This window comes from Aegilops tauschii, chromosome 7, assembly GCF_002575655.3.
Source record: "Aegilops tauschii subsp. strangulata cultivar AL8/78 chromosome 7, Aet v6.0, whole genome shotgun sequence".
In the NCBI taxonomy this organism is placed as follows: domain Eukaryota; kingdom Viridiplantae; phylum Streptophyta; class Magnoliopsida; order Poales; family Poaceae; genus Aegilops; species Aegilops tauschii.
In genome coordinates, this window is record NC_053041.3 from 583,664,290 (window position 1) to 583,690,983 (window position 26,694).

Here is a 26,694-nt window from a genome sequence, read left to right on the forward strand (position 1 = left end):
TCGCACCGTAGGAGGACAATGATTTCGCATGTAAGACACCTCCACGGACTGCATCCGCACTCCAGCCGTCTCGTGCCCGGCGGCAGCGGCCAAGACAGCACAGCGGGAGGCAGAGGTGGCGTTGCCGGGGCGGCGGGGTTCAGAGGATAAGTAGACGATTGTGGTAGCAGCGACGAACAGGCTGGAGGAATTAGTGATGTGTACTTGCAGTTTTCATGAACGACAAATTAACACGGCTTGTGGACACTAATAGGTTTCTTTCATTAACATGGAACACATTGACGTTTAAACATCTTCTCTTTCCCATTACCATGTCCTGTTCTACGTTTTTATGTAGTAGATCAAATAGCAGACCTCCCATAAAAAAGAAGCAGGGATGCTTAAATTATGGCCACGACCGAGCTATTCTGTTGCCGTGTCCTCATGTGAATGTGTGTGTTGTCTGAGTCGAACTGGTGTTTAGAAAAAAAACAGGAGCCTTCATACCTATCACGCTCAAATGGCATGCAATCATGCATGTACGCGCAAATTGAAAGCTTAATGAGTGATATTAAATAATGAGTTCCCCTAAAAAAGGATATTAAATAATGAGTGTGATTTTTGTATCCTTTATATTCGACTAATAGATGGAAATGTGTATTTCATTAGATGATTTGTTAACAATTTAGATTTTTGTTGCAAATAATAATATTTCACTTTTTCTGATCAACTACTCCAATTATTCAGGTCAATGTTGGAGTACGACTTTACCGAGTTAAAATATGTTGTTTGTAAGAGATTTTGTATTCTTTACCAATACATGGACACCATAGAGTAGCTTATTGAGGACGCCCTCACGCCTAGCTTAAGTGGAATGTGTTTTTAAGTTATAAACATTTTCTTGTATTGGTATGGTTTAATGGATGGATGAGCTCGTCGCCTTGGGATTGACCATGTTCAGATGCCTTACGACCTGTTAGACCGTTGGTGATGGTGAAAAAGAGGATAAACGTCGACAAATGGGGTGTCACGTTGAAATAGATGTCGTGCGCTGTGTGGGGAGGTGTTGGGAATGGGATTATGATTTTTTTTCCTAATGCAGCGCACGGACATATTTGCTAGGACCCAACAAAATATTGTGACCCGCCGGGAAAACAATATCATTGGAAGCTAGGCGTCGATGGTGACGTCAAGGTCACACGTCCACCATAAGTTTGCATTGTTTTTTTTCCCGTTGCAACGCACAGACCTTTTTGCTAGTATATATATATATATATATATATATATATATATATATATATATATATATATATATATATATATATATAAAAGGCTGGACTATTCTGTTACGGGATATTCTGTTACCGCTCGGCCCTATAACGCCCCCGACGCGCTCCTAACCTTCCGGCCGCCCCCAACCATCTCCAACCCCGGCGCATCCCAGCCCCGGCGCATCCCAGCCCCAGCGCCCCCCTTCCCGGCGACCCCAACCCCGGCGCGCCTCAGCCCCGGCGCCCCCAGCCCCGGCGACCCTAGCCCCGGCGCGCCTCAGCCCCGGTGACTCCCATCTCCGGCCTCCTCCCTCCGTCGCCGCCGCGCCTCTCGCCACCTCCCTCCGCCACCAACCCAGATCCCTCCGAGCACCGTGCGCCATCTCCTGCGATTCCCGCCACCGCCTGTTTCTAGCGCGGCTCTCCGCCTCCCAGCGACGACGAGGAAGATGACGGGGGAGCTGCCCGTCTTAACGCATGGCGCCCCTGGTCCTTGGATCCCCGCTCCCCTCCGGCGACCCTACTCGCTCGCCCGGCGCTCGCTCCGGTGACCAGCCGCGCGTCACACGATAGATCCCCAAGCTCCTTCACATTCAGCGCCGCCGCCACGCAACCTCATCTCCGTTTTCTCTTCATTACGACCTGTAGCCTGTAGGAGTTTCTTCAGCTGCGGTTCAACAAGAAAACCAGCGGCAGTCCATGCACCCGTTCTATCTCTTTCCTCTCTAATGTTCTTTATCTTACTAATTTGTTTTCTATTGGAACTGCAGCCCGAGGGAGGTTGGACGGACAGCATATTGGCGATGTTAACATCAGTTTGTTTATATTGAACTGATGATCGTGTATTAGTACTACTGAAGTCAAGCAATGAGGTCTAGTTTGTTGAAATTACATATTTGGCTCGGTTATAGTTTATTCCATTGCTTTTCTTTTTCCATGCATTACTACTGAACAGAACTGAAGCACTTCTATTTGAAAAATTACAAGGAGACTTCTGCAGCCTACTAGCGTGTTCTAGCTTGCCGCTGATGTGTATTCATGCCGATGAAGCTTGCTTGCCTAGCTGCTAGCCTGATTCTTGTTCTGTTATGGGCACCGTGGTTATTTGAACTTTAATTGCAGCTACTATTACAGTGTGTGTGTACATGACTGAAACTGTATGATGTGTGTGCCATGGTTACCTGAACTTCAATTCTAGCTACTATTCAAATCTAATACTAGCACGTACAAGACTGGACTCGTACTACTGCGTACTAGTGTGCCATTTTGCTTATTCTTTCCTTGGACTTTGCATGCGCTCTATTCTGTCAGAGATATGTTCAAAGCTAGTTCCTCAGAGGTGTATTCTTTCATAGATATGTTAAAGCTAATTCTTTATTCTTTCAGAGATATGTTGTTTTCATACTTTCAGCTCACACTGTAGCTTTTTTTTCAGTTCAATGGATTCCAAAAAGGAAAAAATTATGGATGGGTGATGAATCAACTTCCTGTACTGTTGTGCCATTAGCATTGGACGACCCCGACCACTGGCACCACTGCTTCCCTACCTCCTGCTTGCATCGCCATCTCCCGGTGGGGCTCTGCCGCCGGAGCACCCTGGCCGTTCACAGCCACCACTCTAGGCCGTTCAACGCCACCACCCCAGGCCGTTCATTGCCAGCAGCACCCTGGATCCCACCCCTCACCCTAGGAGTTTCAGTTATCGAGTGAGTGTCTGTCCAACTTGAGCTTTCAGTACAACTTGAGCTCCCTGAGATGATCATACAATTAACTTCAAAATTACTACATGGTCCATGTATTTTACAGCAAGTCCATGTAGTACTACATGCGAAGTACAAAAATTACTGCTAATGAGAGTTCATTTAAATCCTGGTCAGTTCATCTCCTCAAAACATATTTACTTCTGCTCTGCTCTGATCTTTCAACTGAATTGTTGATGCTGCATCCTCTCTCTCATGATGTGATGTTGTTGCTCTCTCATAGCTAAAACATGGTCCCATAAACATCCTATAGCTGACCACAATCTGTAATTCTTAAACTACATGTTGTCCTGGTCCTTGAGCTGCTATCGCTCCACTGCCGTGTACAGGAAGTTCAACGCTGCAACTACAGGCCGTTCAATCTCTCCGTCGTGGACACGCCCCTCCACCTCCTTCTGGTTGCTAGTCATCCCGGTGTGGCCAGGCCGCTGGGTTCGCCGCTGCTGCGATCAGCAGTCCAACCCGGCCGCCCCAGGCCGTTCACCGTCGCAGCTCCCTGGCCGACTGTGTCAAGCCACCTTCCGCCTGCACCTTGGGCTCCCGTATGCGTCCCCTACCCCAGCAGGTGCACACGTCCCGGCCCACCGTTCCCTGTGTTATTCTTTTGACCTTGAACTATATAGGATACAACTTTTATTTGATTTTCAGTTCACCTTTTCCGTTCTTTTCAGTTCATAAACTTTAATGTATTGATGAAATCCTGAAATATCATATGTGCACTCTACGTAATTGTTTTTATGCCTACGAACAATTCTTCACTTGTGCTGTTATGCATCAGTTTTGGTCACCAAAAAAATGGAGGTTTAGATATGACAAAATGGATTAGAGCGCCATGTCCTCACCCAGAAGTATGAAAAAATCATTGCTTTCAGTTCTAGTAAAATGTTTTTTTTTTAAAATGGACTGCTGATTCTTTCTGTAATGGGCTTTATATATTATCTTTCCTATGTCTTACTGTAGGAAAATATGGTGGCCTTCAGCAAGTAATCTTTCTCTAACGGGCATCCTATGCCTGCGCCACCGAGAGCCTGATCCTACTTGCTGTGTGCTCACGGCAACCACAAGCATCGTAAGAAAAAGGCTCGTTGAGCTGCACTTGTTTGTACTGTCGCTCTTCCTCTGCTCCTCAAGCGCCACTGCTGTCTCGTGCTGACCTCGACGCACCGACCGTCCTCCAGGCTGCTGCTGGTTCGTGCTACATAAACAAACAGAGTTAAAGAACATAGATGAGAGGAATTCAGTTCAGGAAGATTAAAGGGTAATGTTTAGAGATGAGGCTGAGGGATCTGGTTCAACTCCCATCACCCTTGTTTGGTTTTATGACTACTTGATCGATTACTAGAAGTTCAAAACAAGATGTAGAAATTCATTTTTCCTGTGTATATAAGTTGTAGAAGTTGATGCTTAATGTTCTAGTTCGTGCTCCTCTGCAGGTTAACCTCCTGGGATACACGAAGTTTCAGTTCGTCGAGAGGCTTCCTGGAGCTTCAAAACATTTCACTTCACCTTTTTAGGCTTTTTCAGTACATCTTACAAAGTGTGTTTCCTTTCATCATTTTTATCTACTTAAAAGAAGTGTAGAAACTTGAGGAAATACCCCCAAAATCATGTGTGCGCTCAGCACTCTTCTACGTGCTTGTTCTAATGCTTATGAGAATTATTCTTCAAGGTCATAATTTGGAACTAGATAACTTTTCATAGATGATTGTACTGAAGCTAGGTGTTTAACAGAATTATTTCTCATAAGTTCGCAAATCACCTATTGGTTTGGGTTACATCTCATCCACATCTTCACGAAAAAAGTTGGAACTTGCATCTATATTTATGTTCCGGTTACCTTCGGTTAATTGTACTGAATTTGGCTAATTGTAGCTTATTAGTACTAAACTTTTGTGCATGTGCTACCTTTTGTAAAGTTCATCTTGTCTAGTATATATTACTGCTGTCGTTGATTGCAGATTTTGTTTTTGGGAATTCCACCGTTGATCCCAAGCTCCACGGGCATTTCATGCATTCGCTGGTCTGTGTGTGCAATTATTCTATTATGGAGATGTCAGTTCATTACAGCGCTACTCCGGCTTTTTTCTCCTACAACAAGACTTGCGTATGGCTACAGGTTCATATCAAGGAAGTTTAGAAAAATTGCAGCGCCTTTCAGTTCATTGTATGAAAAAAGCAAAGTTCATCTTGTCTAGTAGAGGTTGCTGCTGGTGTCCGTTCATTGTCGATTTCGTTTTGGGAAATTTCCAAAACTTACTGCTGAGAACGGATGCAGTTTGATCTTGCGCAAGTTGGAAATTCCCTGATGCTGAGTGTGTCAGTACAACCCTACGTCACACAGGGAACAGTGTGTGTACATTTTTGGATTTAATTTTGGAAGGTTCGCACATCCATATTAGAGAGATTCATCGGACATAATTTTGTAAGTTCAGAAAAAGCAATTGCTCAGTACATCACAGCAGCTCTTCAATGCAAAAAGGATGGCTCTTCTCAAGTCAGCAGCTAACTGAACTGGGTAAGTTTTCAGAAATTCATTCTAGTGTCAAACGTTGGTGAAACTCTGATTAAGACTTTTGTCCATTCCAGCAACTTCAGGGTAGCTCAGTCAAATATGGCAGCTGTGCAGTAAACAACTTCAGTTGAGAAATCAGCAAGGTCTAATGCATACTGTTTTCTATAACTCATTTCACTTCATGGTTTCTTCACATGTTTGTTGTTTCCTAATTATCCTAATTCCTAAATGTTCTACTCAACTTCAGCGCCATGCTCAGTCCAACCCCGTGGCTTCAGGGTGGCCGAGTTCGTCGCGACCATCAGTTTGGAGACCTGCGTCACTGCCCGTGTCGCTACCATGGCCACCTGCATCACTGCGTGCTCCGTCAACAGCCTCCTGCACAAGGAAAAGCAACCGGAGTAGAGGCTTTTGAGATGCTCTGTTCTAGCGAGGTGGCTGATTATGTTTGTCAGTTTGTAATACTTTGGCCGCAGTTTACTTATGTATCTTTTTCTGGCCGGAGCACGACCAGAGCTTATGTCAGTATGAACTTTGATTGTGATGGTACTACAAACTCTATAATTACTTACCTTTTATACAATCCACTTGGATTGTGCCCCTATTACCAACTGTGGTACAAAAATGCACTGTGCTCACCATTTTATTTTAGTTCATCAGTTTGTAATACTTTAAAGAGAGGAGGTAAAAGTGAACCATTTGGTTTTGTATTATAAAAAGTGTTAATGTGAGAAACTTCAAAAACATCTTGTTTAATAAGTTCTGCTTGTTCTGTGTATAGTATTTATTCAGCTAAAGAAGGTATGGTTCATACATTCTGGTCGATCTTGTTGTAATCGTCCTTGTTTTTGTGTGTTTCCTGATGCAAGTTTTGTGGTCAAGATGGGAGAAGGTGATCCGTCCAAAGTGTAATTCTGTGACGTTGACGTCCAAGTTCTACAACTGATGCAGACAAACAAAAACGGTGGTCCGTTCTACAAAGGAAAATTGGTTTTAAACGGTGGTCTGTTCGGAATAAAAGAAATGACAGAAATTCAAATTGTAAAAGTTCAAGCAAAAGGAAACCCCATGCAATTCAAATGGTAAAAGTACAAGTCATAAAATAAGAGAAGTCCAAAACATCGTTGTAAAAAAATGTTTAGTTTAAAAAAAAGAATAAAAAAACATTTAAAAAAAAAATCATTCAGTTCGATGATATAAACCATGCAAGTACAGGGCCGACGATACAATAACATTCAGTTCAACAATATAAACCATGCAAGTTCAGGGCTAGGATACAGTAAACCGTTGAAAATTTACGAGAAAAATATTACCCAAAAAACAGAGCAAAGTCTAGTTAGTGAAAGCACACTTAATACAAACCCATGCAAGCATCAGTACAAGTACCTTTTTTCGGAACCATTTAAAATTACTCTACGAAAAATAGCTCAGTACAAACATACACATATATCAGTACGATTACTCTGTTTTTCAAACGAGAAAACAGTAGGATTCGTCATGCCGTATTCAAGATTACTATTAAACGGTTGCGAAGTAGAGAAAACGTCCAACATAACTAAGTTTCGCATTTTTGATAGCTATCCAACAGTATATTATTTGCCCCATTTTGACAAACTTTTTTAAAAAAATCGCATTCAAAACCAATTTTAACCGTATTTGAATTCGTATTTAAACCGTAAGGAATTAGAAAAAACTTTATATACGCAAAAGTTGCGCATTTTCCATAGCTTTCCAACGCTGTATCATTTGCGTCAATCCGACAAACCATTTGCAAAAAACAGTGAAAAACATTTCGCCCAGAATTTCTCCGTTTTTCAAATTACTTTTAAATCATATAAATTTTGAAAAAATAGTAGATATATGGAAGATGCGGATTTTCACAAGCTTTCCAACACCATCTCATTTGCTCAATTCCGACAAACCATTTGAAAATTAAGTCCAAAATACGATTCGCGTTTTCGATTTTGAAAAAAATGGTTTTTTCAAAACTGCTCTTAAATCATAATTTTTTTGCAATTTTTTTTATAAGATTGTAATGTGGATGTCAAGAGCTTTCCAAGGATATATTACACGCCCCGTTTCGACAAAAAAAAATGCAAAAAAAATTTGAACTAAAGAAGATGATTTTTAACAGCAACAGAAGCATCAGTTCAACTGCTCGAATTTCATCAGTTCAACCGCTTGAATTCATCAGTTCAAGTAGGGTAACAGAATAATATTCTGTTACGCGTAACAAAATAGCCCAGATGTAGTATATATATATATGGGTCTTTTACATCTGTGTCCCTAACTCGAACCCACTACTCACATTTGCCCCTAATTCGAAAGCCTGCTTAAAAATGCCCCTTCGCCGTTAGGTGCCCTTATAGAAATGCCCTTCCGTGCCGTTTCCGTCAGGTCAAAGGCCTTTGGCCGTCTACCGGACGTTTCCTGGACATTTTACCCCTGCCTCCATGTGTCGCTTACATGTGGGGCCCACTCAAAGAAAAAATAAAAAGAAAAAACATTTTCTCTCACCCCCTCTCTCTCACTTACATATGAGCCCAACTAATAAAATGAAAAATAAAACTTAATATGGGTCAGTTATTGTTCTATTATTTTCTGAAACGTTATTTACTGATTTATTTGAGGGCTGGACCCACTAGTTAGCTTTTGTAAAACGAGTGTAATTAGAACTAATAATAGTTTAGGATAATCTGGGATTAGGCTAACTAAAAACACGCCGGCGCCAGCACACGAAGACACGACGGCGATGTACGGGAAGACGCCGGAGTAGTCGAGTGGCTGCAAGATCGGGCTTGTGAGGGTGCGGGAGAGAAGCTTCAGTGGCCTGAGGTGGCCAGAGAATGTGGGGTGCCGGGGAGGATGGGAAGTTGCGAGCTTGAGCGACGGCGACGGGGGGTGCTCGCCGACAGAGCTGCTAAGGGAGGCGAGGATAATCGGGAGCAGGCGGAGGATGTTCAGGAGGAGATTTCGAAACTCAAGAACCCGAGGTAAGGCGGCAGTGCTCAATGGTGGAGGAGATCGAGCGGTAGCGGCGTGATACCGGAGCTGGGGAAGACGAGGAAGGATCCGTCACCATGGGGCGTTTCAATCCAATTAATTGCACAGGAAGATGAATCGGAGAGCGGTCGGACTATTAGACATTTTATTGGAGCTCTACACTGTCGCTGGCCGTGCATGCGCGTCAACGCCGACGATAGTTGCTTTGCTATTCCTTGGCAAGAGAGAGAGAGGGAGAGGGCGGCGGAGCGCGGCGAGCTGGTGACCGGGCGCGGTGAGCTGGTGGAGGAGCATGGCGAGCCAGCTCCAGTGGCGGCGCGAGGACCGGTCCGCCGGCCGTCGCATGTAGTTCGCCGGAGATGAGAGAGACCGCGAGGTCGGGAGACAGAGAGATAGCTTTTTTCTTTTCTTTATTTTTTGCTAGGCCCCACATGTAAGTTAGAGAGAGATGTGGGAGAGAGGTTTTCTTTTTCCTTTTCTGGGCCCATATGTAAGTGAGAGAGAGAGGGGTGAGAGAAAGTGTTTTTATTTTTATTTTTTCCTAAGTGGGTTCCACATGTAAGTGACACATGGAGGCAGGGGCAAAATGTCCAAGAAACGTCCCGTAGACGGTCAAAGGCCTTTGACCTAACGGAAACGACACGGAAGGACATTTCTATAAGGTCATCTAACGGCAGAGGGGCAAATTTGAGCAGACTTTGAAATTAAGGGCAAATCTGAGTAGGTGGTTCGAGTTAGGGACAGAAATGCAAATGGCCCTATATTACCGTAAAAAATACTCTATGTTTCACAAGTTTTGTCTCATTTTCAACATAAAAAGAAACCGTAAAAAAACTTTTATGTTATGTAAAATTACAAACGTAAAAACATAATGTAAAATATACATAAACTGCAAATTCTCTTGTCTTGTGACATACAAAACTGAAGTGGTGGTAACTACCATTGGTGGTAAATAAAATTTTATATATATATATATATATATATATATATATATATATATATATATATATATATATATATATATATATATATATAAAATAGAACTTGCTAGCGCAGGAATATGAGATTATGACCAGTATAATTTTTCACAACATATCAATATAATTTTTTACAATATACTTACAAGATAGTGTCAGAATCAAGATGAATTTATTTGCTCAGATTTTTGACATTTTCAGATTAGTAGTAGGTTTTAACACAATCATAATAAAGTTATACTCCGCCGCCTCCCCCCAAACGCCATGATTCACACCGACTTTATCTAACAATTCCTAACCTTGATCAACCGAAGCAAGACTTAATTTTCTTTTACATTCATCATCTAGTCCTCCAAAATGAAAATTTAACACCATTCATGATAACAAATTATGATGAGAACAATTATCAAGTAGAGAGTTGTACCTTTGATAAGCCTCGACAAGACTTTCACCTAATTTTTTTTGAAGTTCATGATCATGCACCTCGTTCTATAAGTCTTCTTTTGTGAGTAAAAGCGAGCCAAGCATCGGAAATTCAATTCGGCTCTCGGGAGCACGTGCTCCCGGGCCCAAAAATAATTTTTGAAATGTCAAAAAAATCAAAACAAAATTTTTATGTGTTGTTAGTCACATCCAAATGCTACATGCAAATTTTGAGGCAAAAAGGTTAAGCATTTTGGCATGTGCAAAAAAAAAAAACACACACCAAATGTCACCCCAAATTTGTTCTCCCAAGTGGCTCATCATTCTTAAATCTTTTCTTCTCCCGGGTGGCTCGTCATTTCTTCTCCCAAGTGGCTCATCATTCTTAAATCTTTCCCAAGATCATTTCATTCTTATTCTAGCCAAACCCTAAAATTCTTTTTCTCAGGAATATTCCTTTTTCTATTAAAGGAATAACCTTGTTTGCCCTAGGTTGTGAAGCATCCTATATCTCTGTCGGCCACAAAACTCCCAATAAATTCTCATAATTCATTTGGGTCATATATTGCTCAAATATGCCCAAATATTTCCTTGCGAAGTTCAAAAATAATTCTTCAATATTTATTCTTCATTTCTGTACAGTGTGGTTTTTTGTGAAATAAGTGTCATTTATCTTATCTTGTTTGCTCCCAAACTCTTTGGGCATGCTTTTACATCCAAATCATTGCCTCATGCCAAAATTCAACTTCATTTGCCTAGTGAATCTTTCTTGTCAATTTTTCAAAGTTTCTATCAAACAGAAGCCATCGTAAAGGAAGTACTATCTAGGAGTACCCAAACGAGTTGAAATTTTGCACACTTTTTAATGTGCTAATATTATCACACTCCACCAATTTTCAGCTCCATCCAATCATCTATGGGAGCACAGGATCAAATCTTTGCTTCTATCAATATTTTCAGGTTGTGAAGCAAGTATATTTTATATTGCTTCATTTTGGCTGAAAATTTACCAGAGCATTCTCATGACCATAAAACCTCTCTCCATCAATTTTGGGATCAATTCATCAAGCCCATATTTCTCTAGAATTTTCTCAAGTTTCTGGTGTGACGCCCCCGATTTGACCGTACACTAATCATACACGCAAACGTGTACGATCAAGATCAGGGACTCACGGGAAGATATCACAACACAACTCTACAAATAAAAATAAGTCATACAAGCATCATAATACAAGCCAGGGGCCTCGAGGGCTCGAATACAAGTGCTCGATCATAGACGAGTCAGCGGAAGCAACAATATCTGAGTACAGACATAAGTTAAACAAGTTGCCTTAAGAAGGCTAGCACAAACTGGGATACAGATCGAAAGAGGCGCAGGCCTCCTGCCTGGGATCCTCCTAAGCTACTCCTGGTCGTCGTCAGCGGCCTGAAGGTAGTAGTAGGCACCTCCAGCGTAGTAGGAGTCGTCGTCGACGGTGGCGTCTGGCTCCTGGGCTCCAGCATCTGGTTGCGACAACCAGAAAGAAAGGAAGGGGGAAAAGAGGGGGAAATGCAACCGTGAGTACTCATCCAAAGTACTCGCAAGCAAGGATCTACACTACATATGCATGGATATATGTGTAAAGGGCCATATCAGTGGACTGAACTGCAGAAAGCCAGAATAAGAGGGGGATAGCTAATCCTGTCGAAGACTACGCTTCTGGCCATCTCCATCTTGCAGCATATAGAAGAGAATAGTGTGAAGTCCTCCAAGTAGCAGCGCATAGCATAATCCTACCCGGCGATCCTCTCCTCGTCGCCCTGTTAGAGAGCGACCACCGGGTTGTATCTGGCACTTGGAAGGGTGTGTTTTATTAAGTATCCGGTTCTAGTTGTCATAAGGTCTAGGTACAACTCCAAGTCGTCCTGTTACCGAAGATCACGGCTATTCGAATAGATTAAACTTCCCTGCAGGGGTGCACCACATAACCCAACACGCTTGATCCCATTCGGCCGGACACACTTTCCTGGGTCATGCCCGGCCTCGGAAGATCAACACGTCGCAGCCCTACCTAGGCACAACAGAGAGGTCAGCCCGCCGGTCTAATCCTAAGAGCACAGGGGTCTGGGCCCATCGCCCATAGCACACCTGCACGTTGCGAGGGCGGCCGGAAGCAGAACTAGCCCCCTTAATACAAGAGCAGGCTTACGTTCCAATCCGGCGCGCGCCGCTCCGTCGTTGACGTCAAGAAGGCTTCGGCTGATACCACGATGCCGGGATACCCATAACTACTCCCACGTAGATGGTTAGTGCGTATAGACCAAATGGCCAGACTCAGATCAAATACCAAGAACTCGTAAGCGTGTTATTTTGCAGTAACCGCGGACGCCGACCAGGGCCAGGCCCACCTCTCTCCTAGGTGGTCTCAACCTGCCCTGTCGCTCCGCCACAAAGATGCACACAAAGGGCCGTTGGGACAAAGGTCCTTTCAGCCCCCAATCCGTGAATCACTCACGGGTACTCTTCGAGCAGACCCGACTTTAGTCACCACATGTGTCATGTATCATATGTATATAGTATATACCCGTGATCACCTCCCGAGTGATCACGGCCCGATAGTATAGCATGGCAAACGAACAAGAATGTAGGGCCACTGATGAAATACTAGCATCCTATACTAGGCAAGTAGGATTGCAGGTAATGGTAACAACAGTAGTAGCAAGGACAGGCTATGCATCAGAATAGGATTACGGAAAGCAGTAACATACTACACTACTCTAATGCAAGCAGTATAGAGGAGAGTAGGCGATATCAGGTGATCAAGGGGGGGGCTTGCCTGGTTGCTCAGACAAGAAGGGGTCGTCAACACCGTAGTCGGTCGGGGCACCAGCAGCAGCGTCGGTCTCGGTGTCTAGCGAGAGAAGAGGGGGAAGAAACAATAAATATAATGCAAACATATGCATGACGATGCATGACAGAGAAAGCGCGGTGTTAGGTGTGCCCTAACGCGGTAAGGGGTGATACCGACGAAGGGGGGAAACATCCGGGAAAGTATCCCCGGTGTTTCGCGTTTTTCGGACAGATGAAATGGAGGGGGAAAGTTGCATGTTCGATAGGTTAGGGAGGTGTGGTGGACGAACAGGATGCGTATCCGGAATCGTCTCGTCGTTCTTAGCAACTTTCATGTAGAAAGTATTTTCATCTGGGCTACGGTTTATTTTATATTGATTTTAAAAGAATTTATTAATTTAGTTAATTAATTAATTAATTAATTATTTTTATTATTAAACGTTCTAGGGGCGGGCCGGCGGCAGTGGCACGGTAGTATCGTGCGCCAGCGGTAGTACCGCGCTGGTAAGCGGTAGTACCGCGCGTGCAGGCGGTAGTACCGCGCGGGCGGCGAGCAGGGCCGCGGCGAGCGCGATGTGTGCGTGCGTGGCCGTCGGGGGCGGAAGGCGCGGAGGACGCAGCCGGCGAGCAGCGCGCCGGCGGCAAAGGGGCGCGGCGCGGCAGCAGGGCGAGCGCGGGAGCAGTGGGCGGCGCAGGCGCACGTCCAGGGCACAGCGGGCGCACGCACGCGCGGACAGACGCGACCAGCGTTTGGAGGAGGGGGAAGACGGACGGGGCCCGACGAGGAGCTCACCGCGGTGGGGTAGGGTCCAGGGCAGCGGGGTTCGGGGAGGAAGGCGGGGAGGACCGCGAAGGGGAGGCAGGCCGGCGGAGGAGCTCCGGCGAGGCGGCGGCGTCCTGGCGCGGGGGAGGCGACGGGCGATCCGGGCGGCGGCGGCGGCGGTTCGATCCGGCTCGGGGTCGGTGACGAGGCGGCAGTGCGGTCCAGCGGCGAGACGGCAAGGCGGCGACCTGGGCGGCGGCGACGGCGGTCTCCGGGAGGCAGCGTACGGGGCGGGGAGCGCCGGCGTCGGGGGACTGCCCCGATCCAGATCCAGGGGGATCGGGGGAAGTGGGGGGGGGGGCGAGGGGGCGAGTGGGAGGGCTAGGGTTTCCCTAGTGGGGGGATAAGGAGGCAGGGTGGGCCGGCCTGGCGGCCTGGTGGCCTGCTGGGCCGAGGCCCAGTGGGAGGGGGGTTTGTTTTTTGTTTTTAATTTTCTTTTCTTTTATTTCTTTTCTGTTGTATTTGATTTAGGGCATTTAGGTAATTTATAAAATTGTGTTTTCTACACCATAATTACCATGGCAATATTTGGCACCCACCGAACATTTTTGTTTTGATGTTTGAGAACTTTTATCGTTTGATTTAATTTTAAATTTGAATTTGACTTGGTTTCGAAATGCTGCGAGGTTAGCAACAGTAACTGCGGTGACGTGGCAAGATTAGCGTGAGATTACTGTAGCATGATTATCCGGGCGTTACAAATCTCCTCCACTACAAGAAATCTCGTCCCGAGATTTTAGGAGGTAGAAGGAAACAGTGCGGGGTCATCACGCAGGCGATCCTCACGTTCCCAAGTGGCTTCGTCTTCAGAGTGATTCGACCACTGGACTTTGAGGAACTTGATAGCCTTCTGACGTGTGCGGCGTTCAGCTTGGTCGAGAATGCGGACTGGATGCTCTTTATAGGAGAGGTCCTGCTGCAATTCGAGCACTTCATGATCCACTGCTCGGATTGGGTCCTTGAAGCAACGGCGGAGTTGTGACACGTGGAACACATCGTGAACCTGAGAAAGGTTCGGCGGAAGCTCCAGTTGATATGCCACTTTTCCACGCCTTTCGAGAATAGTGAATGGGCCAATATAGCGAGGAGCTAGCTTGCCCTTGATCCCGAAGCGGTGAGCACCCTTCATTGGTGTAACTCGAAGATAGGCCTTTTCGCCAGGTTGATAGACCATGTCTTTATGATGACGGTCATACTGACTCTTCTGACGCGACTGAGCATTCTTGAGATGCTCGCGAATAATGCGGACTTGTTCTTCGGCATGTTGTATAATATCCAGACCAAAGAGTGGACGTTCCCCAGTTTCTGACCAGTTCAGAGGGGTTCGACACTTTCGTCCATATAACACTTTGAAGGGGGCCATCTTCAGACTAGCTTGATAGCTATTATTTAGGAGAACTCAGCATACGGGAGAGATTCCTCCCATTTCTTGCCAAAAGAAATAACACAAGCTCGAAGCATGTCTTCGAGAACTTGGTTGACACGTTCAACTTGCCCTTGCGACTGGGGATGAAATGCAGTACTGAATGACAGATGAGTTCCCATAGCTTCTTGGAAACTTGCCCAAAATCTTGAAGTGAATAAGCTGCCACGGTCTGAACTGATAACCAGTGGAATACCATGAAGTGAAACAATTCTGGACATATAGAGGGTTGCAAGTTGACTAGCAGTGATTGTTTCTTTGACCGCCAGAAAATGTGCAACCTTAGAAAGCCGGTCAATGACGACAAGAATAGCATCATTACCCTTCTGCGATTTGGGAAATCCAGTGACGAAGTCCATTTCAACATGGTCCCATTTCCATTCAGGAATAGAGATAGGCTGCAGAGTTCCAGCAGGCCGTTGATGTTCTGCTTTGATACGACAGCAAACGTCACACTCAGCAACATAACGAGCAATGTCTTGCTTCATGTTAGACCACCAGAATCTCTCACGAATGTCTTGGTACATCTTGGTGCTACCGGGATGAATAGACAGAGGCGTATCATGAGCTTCTTTCATAACCTCCTGAGTCATATCCAGGTTTTTCTCCTTACACGGCACCACTAGGCAGCCCTTGAAGTACAGAGTGCCATCATCAGCGACGGTGAAGAATGAGGGCTTTCCTTCAGCGAGGTAGTGCTTAATCTTAAGGGCTTGAGAGTCATACTTCTGTAGATTTTTGATGCTTTCCACGAGATCTGGTTTAGCAACCAGGGTATTGAGAGAACCCTGGGCAACAACGTGAAGGTTCATCTTACGGCTATCAGGAGGAGGGGGAACGAGTGCACCAGGAGGAACAATATGGAGGTTCAGCTTCCTGAATTCTTCAACAAGCGAAGGTTGAACCTTGTGAACCTGGAGGTGGTTGCAGTAAGACTTGCGGCTCAAGGCATCAGCCATTACATTAGCCTTGCCTGGTGTATAGGAAATACCCATGTCAAAATCTGCAACAATCTCCATCCATCTCTGCTGACGGAGGTTTAGGTCTGGCTGAGTAAATAGATACTTCAGACTTTGGTGATCGGTGAAGATCTCGCAACGATTACCGAGAAGGTAATGTCGCCACTGCTTTAGTGCATGAATGACAGCAGCAAGCTCGAGATCGTGAACTGGGTAGTTCTCTTCGTGAGGGCGTAATTGTCGAGAGGCATAAGCAATCACCTTGCGGTCTTGCATTTAGGACACAGCCTAATCCTTGACGGGAAGCGTCGCAGTAAATGACGAAGTCCTTCTTAGTATCAGGTGGAGCTAGCACTGGGGCAGAAGTCAACTTGTCCTTGAGTGCCTGGAAACTTTCCTGACATTTGTCTGTCCATTGGAACTTGACACCCTTATGCAACAGGTTAGTCAGAGGCCTGGTGATCTTAGAGAAGTTCTCAACAAATCGACGACAATAGCTGGCGAGACCGAGAAAACTTCTAACTTGCTTAACGTTCTTCGGAGGAGTCCAATCGAGAATAGCCTGAACTCGCTCGGGGTTGACGGCAATACCATCCTTAGAGATGACATGCCCCAGATAGGTTACTTCGGGAAGCCAGAATTCACACTTGGAGAACTTGGCATATAGTTGATGCTCTCGTAGCTTTTCCAGCACAAGACGAAGGTGTTCAGCATGTTCTTCTTTGTTCTTGGAAAATACCAGGATATCATCCAGATAAACCACCACGAACTTGTCGAGGTAATCCATGAATATATAGTTCATCAAACGAGAGAAGGTGGCTGGAGCATTGGTTAAGCCGAAAGACATGACGGTGTACTCGTATGATCCATATCGAGTCACGAAGGCGGTCTTTGGGATATCCTCTTCACGAACACGGATCTGGTGGTAACCCAACCTCAAGTCGAGTTTAGAGAACACTGATGAACCAGCCAATTGATCATACAGATCATTGATCCGAGGAAGAGGATATTTATTCTGAATGGTAGCTTGGTTTATAGGACAGTAGTCTTGGACTAATCGGTTTGTCCCATCCTTCTTCTTAACAAAGAGAGAAGGTGCTCCCCAAGGAGAGCAACTTGGGCGAATGAAACCACTGCGAAGAGATTTGTCGATTTCCTCCTTAAGTTCAAGGAGCTCATGAGGTGGCATCTTGTAGGGTCGTTTGGCAATAGGAACGGTGCCTGGTTTCAAGTCGATGACGAATTCGACAGCTCTAGCAGGGGGAATCCCTGGTAGTTCTTCAGGAAAGACGTCTTGGAATTCACGAACGACAGGGATGTTTTCAATGTCCTCGAGTGGTGCAGCATTCAATGCATTCAACGCATAAAGCCGTGCCTCGGCATTTTGCACCAGATGAGCATTGTAGCTTATTATTTCATCAGAAGGGTGTAGCAGATGGACGGTCTTAGTGGTGCAAACTATAGAAGCAGTATGCGCTTTCAACCAATCCATTCCCAGTATGAGATCAATGCTACAGGACTTCAGTACGATGGGAGAGACAAGGAATTCCAGTCCTTCGATTTCAACTGGAACGTCGTTGCAAATCATGGAGGTCCGACATTGGCCCGCAGGGGTGTGTACTAATAGCGAAGCGTTCATATCTTCACTTTTAATGCCATGCATGAATGCAAATTCTTCTGACATGAATGAATGTGATGCACCTGTATCAAATAAAATAGATGCTGGTACTGAATTTACGAGAAGAGTACCCATCATAGTAGCAGGCTGGTCTTGAGCTTCATGAGATCAACATGGTTGGCATGAACACGGCCATAAGACTTGGCATTGTTGTTGCGGGGCTGGTTGTTTCCACGGCCAACTGCGGGAAGGGCCAGTTGGTTCTGATTCTGGTTGCATTCCTTAGCACGGTGTCCTGGTTGACCACACCTGAAGCATAGACCATTATTGGGAGTGGGAACAGGAGCTCTAGGTGGTGGAGCTGGTAGCTTTGGCTGCCTAGATGGTGGAGGAGGCAGACGCGGTGCAGCATAAGATTGTTTTGGAGCAGGTGCATTGGGACGGTACATGCTGTTCGGGATCCATATCTTACGCTTCTGCGAGGACGGGCCCAAAGATGAGCCCGTGTCACGGTTGCGCCTCTGAGAGCTCTGGTATTCCTGCAAACCAGTCTCGACATTGATGGCCTTATTCACCAAGGTGGCGAAATCGGCGAAGTCATGCACTAGAAGTGCGAGCTTGATGTCAGCTTGTAGTCCATCACGGAACTTCTCCTGTCTGCGAGCATCAGTTGCAACGTCTTCTTCAGCATAGCGGGACAAGTCCAGAAACTCCCGCTGATAAGCTTCGACATTTTTGTTACCCTGGGTGAGGTTGCGGAACTCACGCTTCTTCCGGTCCATGACTCCCTGAGGAATGAAGCGGGCACGGAAAGCAGCTTGGAAATCTGGCCAGGTGATGATTGTTCCAGCTGGCAGAGTACGCCTGTGGCTGTCCCACCATTGAGCTGCAGGTCCCTTCAAGAAGAAGGAAGCAAAGGTGACATAGCTGGCAGGGGCTACATCAGCAGACTCCATCTCATAGGTGATGTCACGGAGCCAGTCATCAGCATCCAGAGGCTGAGTTGAGCTGCGGTAGATGGTTGGGTTGAGGCGTATGAAATCTTGCAGAGTCACTTGGGCTGGCTGCTGGTTCATATTGGGGCGAGGGAACTGAGCCATCATATTTTCCATGAATTGGCGGTTCAGTTCGAACTGTTGGATCATTCCAGCCATGTACCTAGGCGGTGGTGGGGCGTTGCCACCACTACCACAACCACTTGGTCTAACCATCCCGCTAATCATAACAGGGGTAGTTCAGCATTGAGAAATTTGAAAGGACAAGAATCATTCATGATGAAACATGCATAATGAAGGGAAATGATAGCTACTACATAGTAGTCGGCATAACTTACAAAAGGGGTCATGCATAGAGTTCAGTACATAGACTAAAGACATCATAGGCGGCACACAGGCTCGCGACGAAGGCACCTAATCACTAATAGGCGAGACTACATCAGTCCCAGGTGGAACTGTGGAGGTAAGTGTAGCCTAAAAGCTGGTAGTGTCGCATCGGGAACTCCACGTCAGCATCCTGGGGCGGATACTCTGGTGCAGAACCCGACGCTCAAGTGGCAGAAGAGGACCAAGTGGGGGAGAGTAGCCTCCCACATCTGGCCAACCGACACCCTGGGGCATCACAATCCTGGCTGGGTAGACCGCAGAACGCGGCAGATCACCAGATCGGACACGGGGGTGCAACAACGTCAAAGCTCGGTGAAGGTGCTGTCGGGTGGTGTACAACTCGTGGCGAAGAGCTCGGTTAGCTCGATCCAGCCCATCAGCATGCAGAACCAGGTTCTGATGGTAGAAGGGCTCTCGGGTGACAGTGGAGTAGGCAGCAGTGTAGTATCCCTCCGCACCAACATCGGATGCGATAGCAATGTGCCTGAAAGGGGAGGTGTCCAACTCCTGATACTCTCCATGAAGACGTGTCAGAGCAGCATAAGCAGCATCGTGAACTGCCATATCGATGGTCACTCCAACACCATCAGCGGTGTGCAACACAGCAGTGGAGTCATACTCCCGAGAGTAGAGGTGGACGATGGCACGGTACTGTTCCTGGTTAAAGTCCTGGTACTCCTCGTAGACGGTGTACTCAGGGTGCTAGCGATAACCCAGATAGGTCATCATCTCAGCTAGCACAGCAGGTGATCCCGAGGCACCAATGGCCGTCGTGTGGCGCACGACCTGCCTCGTGGGTTCCATCTGAAAACAAAGATGTTTCAAAGGAGTCAAACGACAGTGTGGAAATTATTCCAACAGCTATTCTAAGGAATAACTATGGCTTATCCAACTTCGGGGTGAATGTGGTCACGGGATCCTAGTGTTAAAGTTAGTAAAATCGTTTAACCCGAGTAGGAGAGAGTTCAGAGTCCTAGAGTAAAGGTCGAGGAGTAAAAGATCCTAGTACCACCCAATTGGCGACGTGGGCCCGTAAGGCACACAGCCATGTTAGTAAAGAGTTTTGCAATGTCTAGACTCGACTTCGGCCAAGGAGTGTGGAAGGGGGATTCCTATAGGCAGTCGGCTCTGATACCAACTTGTGACGCCCCCGATTTGACCGTACACTAATCATACACGCAAACGTGTACGATCAAGATCAGGGACTCACGGGAAGATATCAGAACACAACTCTACAAATAAAAATAAGTCATACAAGCATCATAATACAAGCCAGGGGCCTTGAGGGCTCGAATACAAGTGCTTGATCATAGACGAGTCAGCGGAAGCAACAATATCTGAGTACAGACATAAGTTAAACAAGTTGCCTTAAGAAGGCTAGCACAAACTGGGATACAGATCGAAAGAGGCGCAGGCCTCCTGCCTGGGATCCTCTTAAGCTACTCCTGGTCGTCGTGAGCAGCCTGAACGTAGTAGTAGGCACCTCCAGCGTAGTAGGAGTCGTCGTCGACGGTGGCGTCTGGCTCCTGGGCTCCAGCATCTGGTTGCGACAACCAGAAAGAAAGGAAGGAGGAAAAGAGGGGGAAATGCAACCGTGAGTACTCATCCAAAGTACTCGCAAGCAAGGATCTACACTACATATGCATGGATATATGTGTAAAGGGCCATATCAGTGGACTGAACTGCAGAAAGCCAGAATAAGAGGGGGATAGCTAATCCTGTCGAAGACTACGCTTCTGGCCATCTCCATCTTGCAGCATATAGAAGAGAATAGTGTGAAGTCCTCCAAGTAGCAGCGCATAGCATAATCCTACCCGGCGATCCTCTCCTCGTCGCCCTGTTAGAGAGCGACCACCGGGTTGTATCTGGCACTTGGAAGGGTGTGTTTTATTAAGTATCCGGTTCTAGTTGTCATAAGGTCAAGGTACAACTCCAAGTCGTCCTGTTACCGAAGATCACGGCTATTCGAATAGATTAAACTTCCCTGCAGGGGTGCACCACATAACCCAACATGCTTGATCCCATTCGGCCGGACACACTTTCCTGGGTCATGCCCGGCCTCGGAAGATCAACACGTCGCAACCCTACCTAGGCACAACAGAGAGGTCAGCCCGCCGGTCTAATCCTAAGAGCACAGGGGTCTGGGCCCATCGCCCATAGCACACCTGCACGTTGCGAGGGCGGCCGGAAGCAGAACTAGCCCCCTTAATACAAGAGCAGGCTTACGTTCCAATCCGGCGCGCGCCGCTCCTTCGCTGACGTCAAGAAGGCTTCGGCTGATACCACGACGCCGGGATACCCATAACTACTCCCACGTAGATGGTTAGTGCGTATAGACCAAATGGCCAGACTCAGATCAAATACCAAGAACTCGTAAGCGTGTTATTTTGCAGTAACCGCGGACGCCGACCAGGGCCAGGCCCACCTCTTTCCTAGGTGGTCTCAACCTGCCCTGTCGCTCTGCCACAAAGATCCACACAGAGGGCCGTTGGGACAAAGGTCCTTTCAGCCCCCAATCCGTGAATCACTCACGGGTACTCTTCGAGCAGACCCGACTTTAGTCACCACATGTGTCATGTATCATATGTATATAGTATATACCCGTGATCACCTCCCGAGTGATCACGGCCCGATAGTATAGCATGGCAGACGGACAAGAATGTAGGGCCACTGATGAAATACTAGCATCCTATACTAGGCAAGTAGGATTGCAGGTAATGGTAACAACAGTAGTAGCAAGGACAGGCTATGCATCAGAATAGGATTACGGAAAGCAGTAACATACTACACTACTCTAATGCAAGGGGGGGTGCTTGCCTGGTTGCTCAGACAAGAAGAAGGGGTCGTCAACACCGTAGTCGGTCGGGGCACCAGCAGCAGCGTCGGTCTCGATGTCTAGCGAGAGAAGAGGGGGAAGAAACAATAAATATAATGCAAACATATGCATGACGATGCATGACAGAGAAAGCGCGGTGTTAGGTGTGCCCTAACGCGGTAAGGGGTGATACCGGCGAAGGGGGGAAACATCCGGGAAAGTATCCCCGGTGTTTCGCGTTTTTCGGATAGATGAAACGGAGGGGGAAGGTTGCATGTTCGATAGGTTAGGGAGGTGTGGTGGACGAACATGATGCGTATCCAGAATCGTCTCGTCGTTCTGAGCAACTTTCATGTAGAAAGTATTTTCATCTGGGCTACGGTTTATTTTATATTGATTTTAAAAGAATTTATTAATTTAGTTAATTAATTAATTAATTAATTAATTTTTTTATTAAACGTTCTAGGGGCGGGCCGGCGGCAGTGGCACGGTAGTACCGCGCATTAAGCGGTAGTACCGCGCGTGCCGGCGGTAGTACCGCGCATTAAGCGGTAGTACCGCGCGTGCAGGCGGTAGTACCGCGCAGGCGGCGAGCAGGGCCGCGGCGAGCGCGATGTGTGCGTGCGCGACCGTCGGGGGCGGAAGGCGCGGCGGACGCAGACGGCGAGCAGCGCGTGCGCGGCAAAGGGGAGCGGCGCGGCAGCAGGGCGAGCGCGGGAGCAGTGGGCGGCGCAGGCGCATGTCCTGGGCGCAGCGGGCGCACGCACGCGCGGACGGACGCGACCAGCGTTCGGAGGGGGGGGGGGAAGACGGACGGGGCCCGAAGAGGAGCTCACCGCGGTGGGGTAGGGTCCAGGGCAGCGGGGTTCGGGGAGGAAGGCGGGGACGACCGCGAAGGGGAGGCAGGCCGGCGGAGGAGCTCCGGCGAGGCGGCGGCGTCCTAGCGCGGGGGAGGCGACGGGCGATCCGGGCGGCGGCGGCGGCGGTTCGATCCGGCGGCTCGGGGTCGGTGACGAGGCGACAGCGCGGTCCAGCGGCGAGACGGCGAGGCGGCGACCTGGGCGGCGGCGGCGGCGGTCTCCGGGAGGCAGCGTACGGGGCGGGGAGCGCCGGCGTCGGGGGAGCTCCCCGATCCAGATCCAGGGGGATCGGGGGAAGTGGGGGGGGGGGGGCGAGGGGGCGAGTGGGAGGGCTAGGGTTTCCCTAGTGGGGGGATAAGGAGGCAGGGTGGGCCGGCCTGGTGGCCTGCTGGGCCGAGGCCCAGTGGGGGGGTGTTTTTTTTTGTTTTCTGTTTTTAATTTTCTTTTCTTTTATTTCTTTTCTGTTGTATTTGATTTAGGGCATTTAGGTAATTTATAAAATTGTGTTTTCTACACCATAATTACCATGGCAATATTTGGCACCCACCGAACATTTTTGTTTTGATGTTTGAGAACTTTTATCGTTTGATTTAATTTTAAATTTGAATTTGACTTGGTTTCGAAATGCTGTGAGGTTAGCAACAGTAACTGCGGTGACGTGGCAAGATTAGCGTGAGATTACTGTAGCATGATTATCCGGGTGTTACAAATCTCCTCCACTACAAGAAATCTCGTCCCGAGATTTTAGGAGGTAGAAGGAAACAGTGCGGGGTATTCATCACGCAGGCGATCCTCACGTTCCCAAGTGGCTTCGTCTTCAGAGTGAGTCGACCACTGGACTTTGAGGAACTTCATAGCCTTCTGACATGTGCGGCGTTCAGCTTGGTCGAGAATGCGGACCGGATGCTCTTTATAGGAGAGGTCCTGCTGCAATTCGAGCACTTCATGATCCACTGCTCGGATTGGGTCCTTGAAGCAACGGCGGAGTTGTGACACGTGGAACACATCGTGAACCTGAGAAAGGTTCGGCGGAAGCTCCAGTTGATATGCCACTTTTCCACGCCTTTCGAGAATAGTGAATGGGCCAATATAGCGAGGAGGATCCCCTCGTAGTCGCCTTCAACCTGGACCCGTCTCCCCCTCCGTCAGCTTCCTCGTCGGCACTCGCTGCCACGCACCCACAGGAGAACAATGACCGACATGGCTCTATTCGCGCTCGGCTTCTTCCTCCCCGTGCCCCTTGGCCTCCCGTCGCCTACACCGAGCTCGCGTGCGTGCCCATGTGTCCGTGGCTCCGGCCACACGTCTAAGGCGACGCCAGCGCAACACCTCGTCCCCCGGCTATTTATAGCCAGCCCCGAGGCCTCTCGACCGCGCCAGCCACTCCCTCTCGCTCCCAGCATCCACCCCGACCTCTCAATCCATCGCCAGAGTCCCTCCTCGTATCGGTTGGCCGCCGTGGCCGCCGCCTCTGTTCGCTCAAATTCCGACGAGCCGCGTCTTCTCTCTCGGTTCCACCACCACCAGAGACCTCCAACACCACCCCGGAGACACCCCAGCACCTCTCCTCCTCCTCCGGCGACTCGTGCACCGCGCCCCACTCTGGCCGTAGCCGTCGTCCGTCGCGGTTGCTGTTCCGCTCAACTCCGAGCTCCCCGGCGGCTGCGTCACCCAGGGTCGGGACCGCCTCGCTCTAATGATTCCGCCAGTAGGCCGGGCTCCACCTACGGTGGCCCGTGTTGCCGGCAAATGCCGTCGGGGCCGGCCCTGCCTTCGGCCTGGTGCGAGCGATGGAGGAAGGAGACACTTACCTGGCTAGGCGAGCCCCCCTCTCCCCTCGACCCCACATGTCGGCCTCAAGGCGTTGACCCCCCCGCCGCCACGTCATTTAAGTGGACAGGTATCCACGTAAATGCGTTTTCCAGGTTTGAAAGCGTACTTTAGTGTTTCTTTAGACCAAAATACGTTTTCACTGCTCTGAAGGCGTATTCTCTGAAAGGCGCTTTCTCTTTTCCAGCCTCTGTCCGAACCCTCTATATTGCAAACGTTCATCGGTTAAGAGCAGAAAAGCACAGAATCTATTGATTTTTCTGTCTAAAGAACGAATGGCCACAACTCTTCACCCGTAGCTCCAAATGAGGTGATTCCAAAGCCCATTTCTTCGTATCGTTGAGCCCGTTCCGATGGGATCATTTTCACCATGTGACAACATTCTGAAAATTAACATTATGCCCTTGCCCTTATTTATCCCCATCCAAGAGAGAATGTTTTCCGGTGATCCTTTCCGCGAGCTTCTCACACTTCCTCCCGGTGAATCCATCCACCCCAGGCAAGCCACACCCTCCATTTGCATGATTACAATGTAGTGACATGGTTTACTTATTTAAACTTGCTTAAAATTTGCATTGGCTACATTTGACTTGTTCATGGCATTTTCTCGGAGTGATATTCTGATCTTGCTATTGCCATAATGTTGCTTGGAGTTCCAGGACTAATATTTTGCAGCTTATGAGGATGACATGTGCCATTGGATTGTTAGTGGCTTATATTATTTTTATGATGATAGTATTTGATATCATGCTTTGGAGTATTACTTTGGATATGAAGTCATCATGTTGGATTATGGTTAGCTAGCTTACTCTTGTTATTGTATTAGTAGTATCTTGGTACTTGGATTCATTATGATAGTAGTGCTATGCTACCCTCAGAGTATTAGGTTATGACTACATTATCATTTGGATTATTTGTTAGATATTGCCATGACTTGGATTACATGTTGGTAGATGATATCAGAGTATCAGTATCGCAGATATATTTTGGGGACAAATTCCGTCATTTCGTTGGTCAGGTGCCACCGAACCGGGCTTTTCTAGTGCAACCACATTTGCCTCTATGGGAAGGCCCTAATGCGGTCTATTGTTATGCCTCTCGCCGGTGCCTCCAACTAGGGAAGGTTAGATGCGCGCGCTGCCCTGGCCCGGTAGGCGGCAATAACCTTGCGTGCCCGGGTTGTTTGAGCGCTCTTGTCCCCGTTTGGGACTTTTTGTTTTGCCACGACGGTGGCCGTTGGATGTCACGAGGTGGCATCAGGGCCACCTAGGACTGATCCCAGAGGGGAGTTGGTCGGAGTGGCCGGGAGAGTGTCATGGCAGTAGATCGGTTTTGTCGGAACGCCATTGGTCCACCCGAATGGGAGCACGAGGCCATGGGTTATGTGATGTGGGTACAGTGTGCTAACCTCTGTAGAGTGTGTGTTTAATCTATCGGTAGCCGCGTCCTCGGTCATGGGCACAAAGTTCGTACTAGGTCACATCGTTCGATCAACACTCGCATGACGGAATGACTTATATGTGATTTATATGTTGATATATTTGAGCAGTACAGTTTGGCAGGATGATGATGAGGATATTGGGATGATCTCGAGGATGATCATTCAGTTTGTGATGTGGTCACACGGTGATCACGTGGAGGTATTGATCACGAGGTGATCGAGGTGATTTATTGCTTGGCCAGATAGCCAAGAGTGAGATGGTTATTGAGATGGTGATTCAGCAGTATTTTTAGTAGTGCCAGATTATGCTTAGTTATTGTTTCCACATCATAGTAGTTGTAAATAACTTAACCTGTTAATGCTATGCTATTGTCTTGCCTTGATGCTTTTGGTTGTTGTGAGCTTGCAAGTACATTCAATGTACTGCCTAGCGTGTCATGCCAGATTGCAGGTGATGCCGTGATTGATTGCTTGTCGAGGTTACCGATCGTGCGAGCTAGATCGTGTCCCAGTCAGAATCCCTGCGGAGTGGAGTTCACCACCTTCATCGTTGTTCCGCTGCTAGAAGTATTCCGCTGCTACGAGTTGTTCCGCTGCTAGCATAGAGCTACCTTAGCAGGCGTAGTGTCGTCGTGCTGATGTGATCCTTTGTAACATCAGACCTTTGTATCCCTTATCCTTTGTAATAAGAGTTGATTTGTTCTATGTCAAGCAGTGCCGTATTTCAGAAGACTTGATCTCTAGGCTGGAATACGGGGTGTTCCGTTCTCTCTGAGCCGGGGTGCCGC

General features: G+C 47.7%; 1 long non-coding RNA gene across 2 annotated transcripts; it reads left to right on the forward strand.

The window, feature by feature from the left end:
* Positions 1-1,339: 1,339 nt before the first annotated feature.
* Positions 1,340-6,281, forward strand: LOC141027817 (uncharacterized). 2 transcript variants are annotated; one of them, XR_012189762.1, is made up of 11 exons: positions 1,340-1,901; positions 2,021-2,122; positions 2,686-2,956; positions 3,057-3,122; positions 3,340-3,575; positions 3,971-4,079; positions 4,189-4,268; positions 4,444-4,547; positions 4,969-5,525; positions 5,597-5,665; positions 5,770-6,281. It is a non-coding gene; the product is annotated as an uncharacterized lncRNA (long non-coding RNA). The 2 variants fall into 2 exon arrangements; XR_012189763.1 differs by lacking the exons at positions 1,340-1,901; positions 2,021-2,122; positions 3,057-3,122 and having other exon boundaries at positions 2,684-2,956.
* The last annotated feature ends 20,413 nt before the right edge of the window (positions 6,282-26,694 follow it).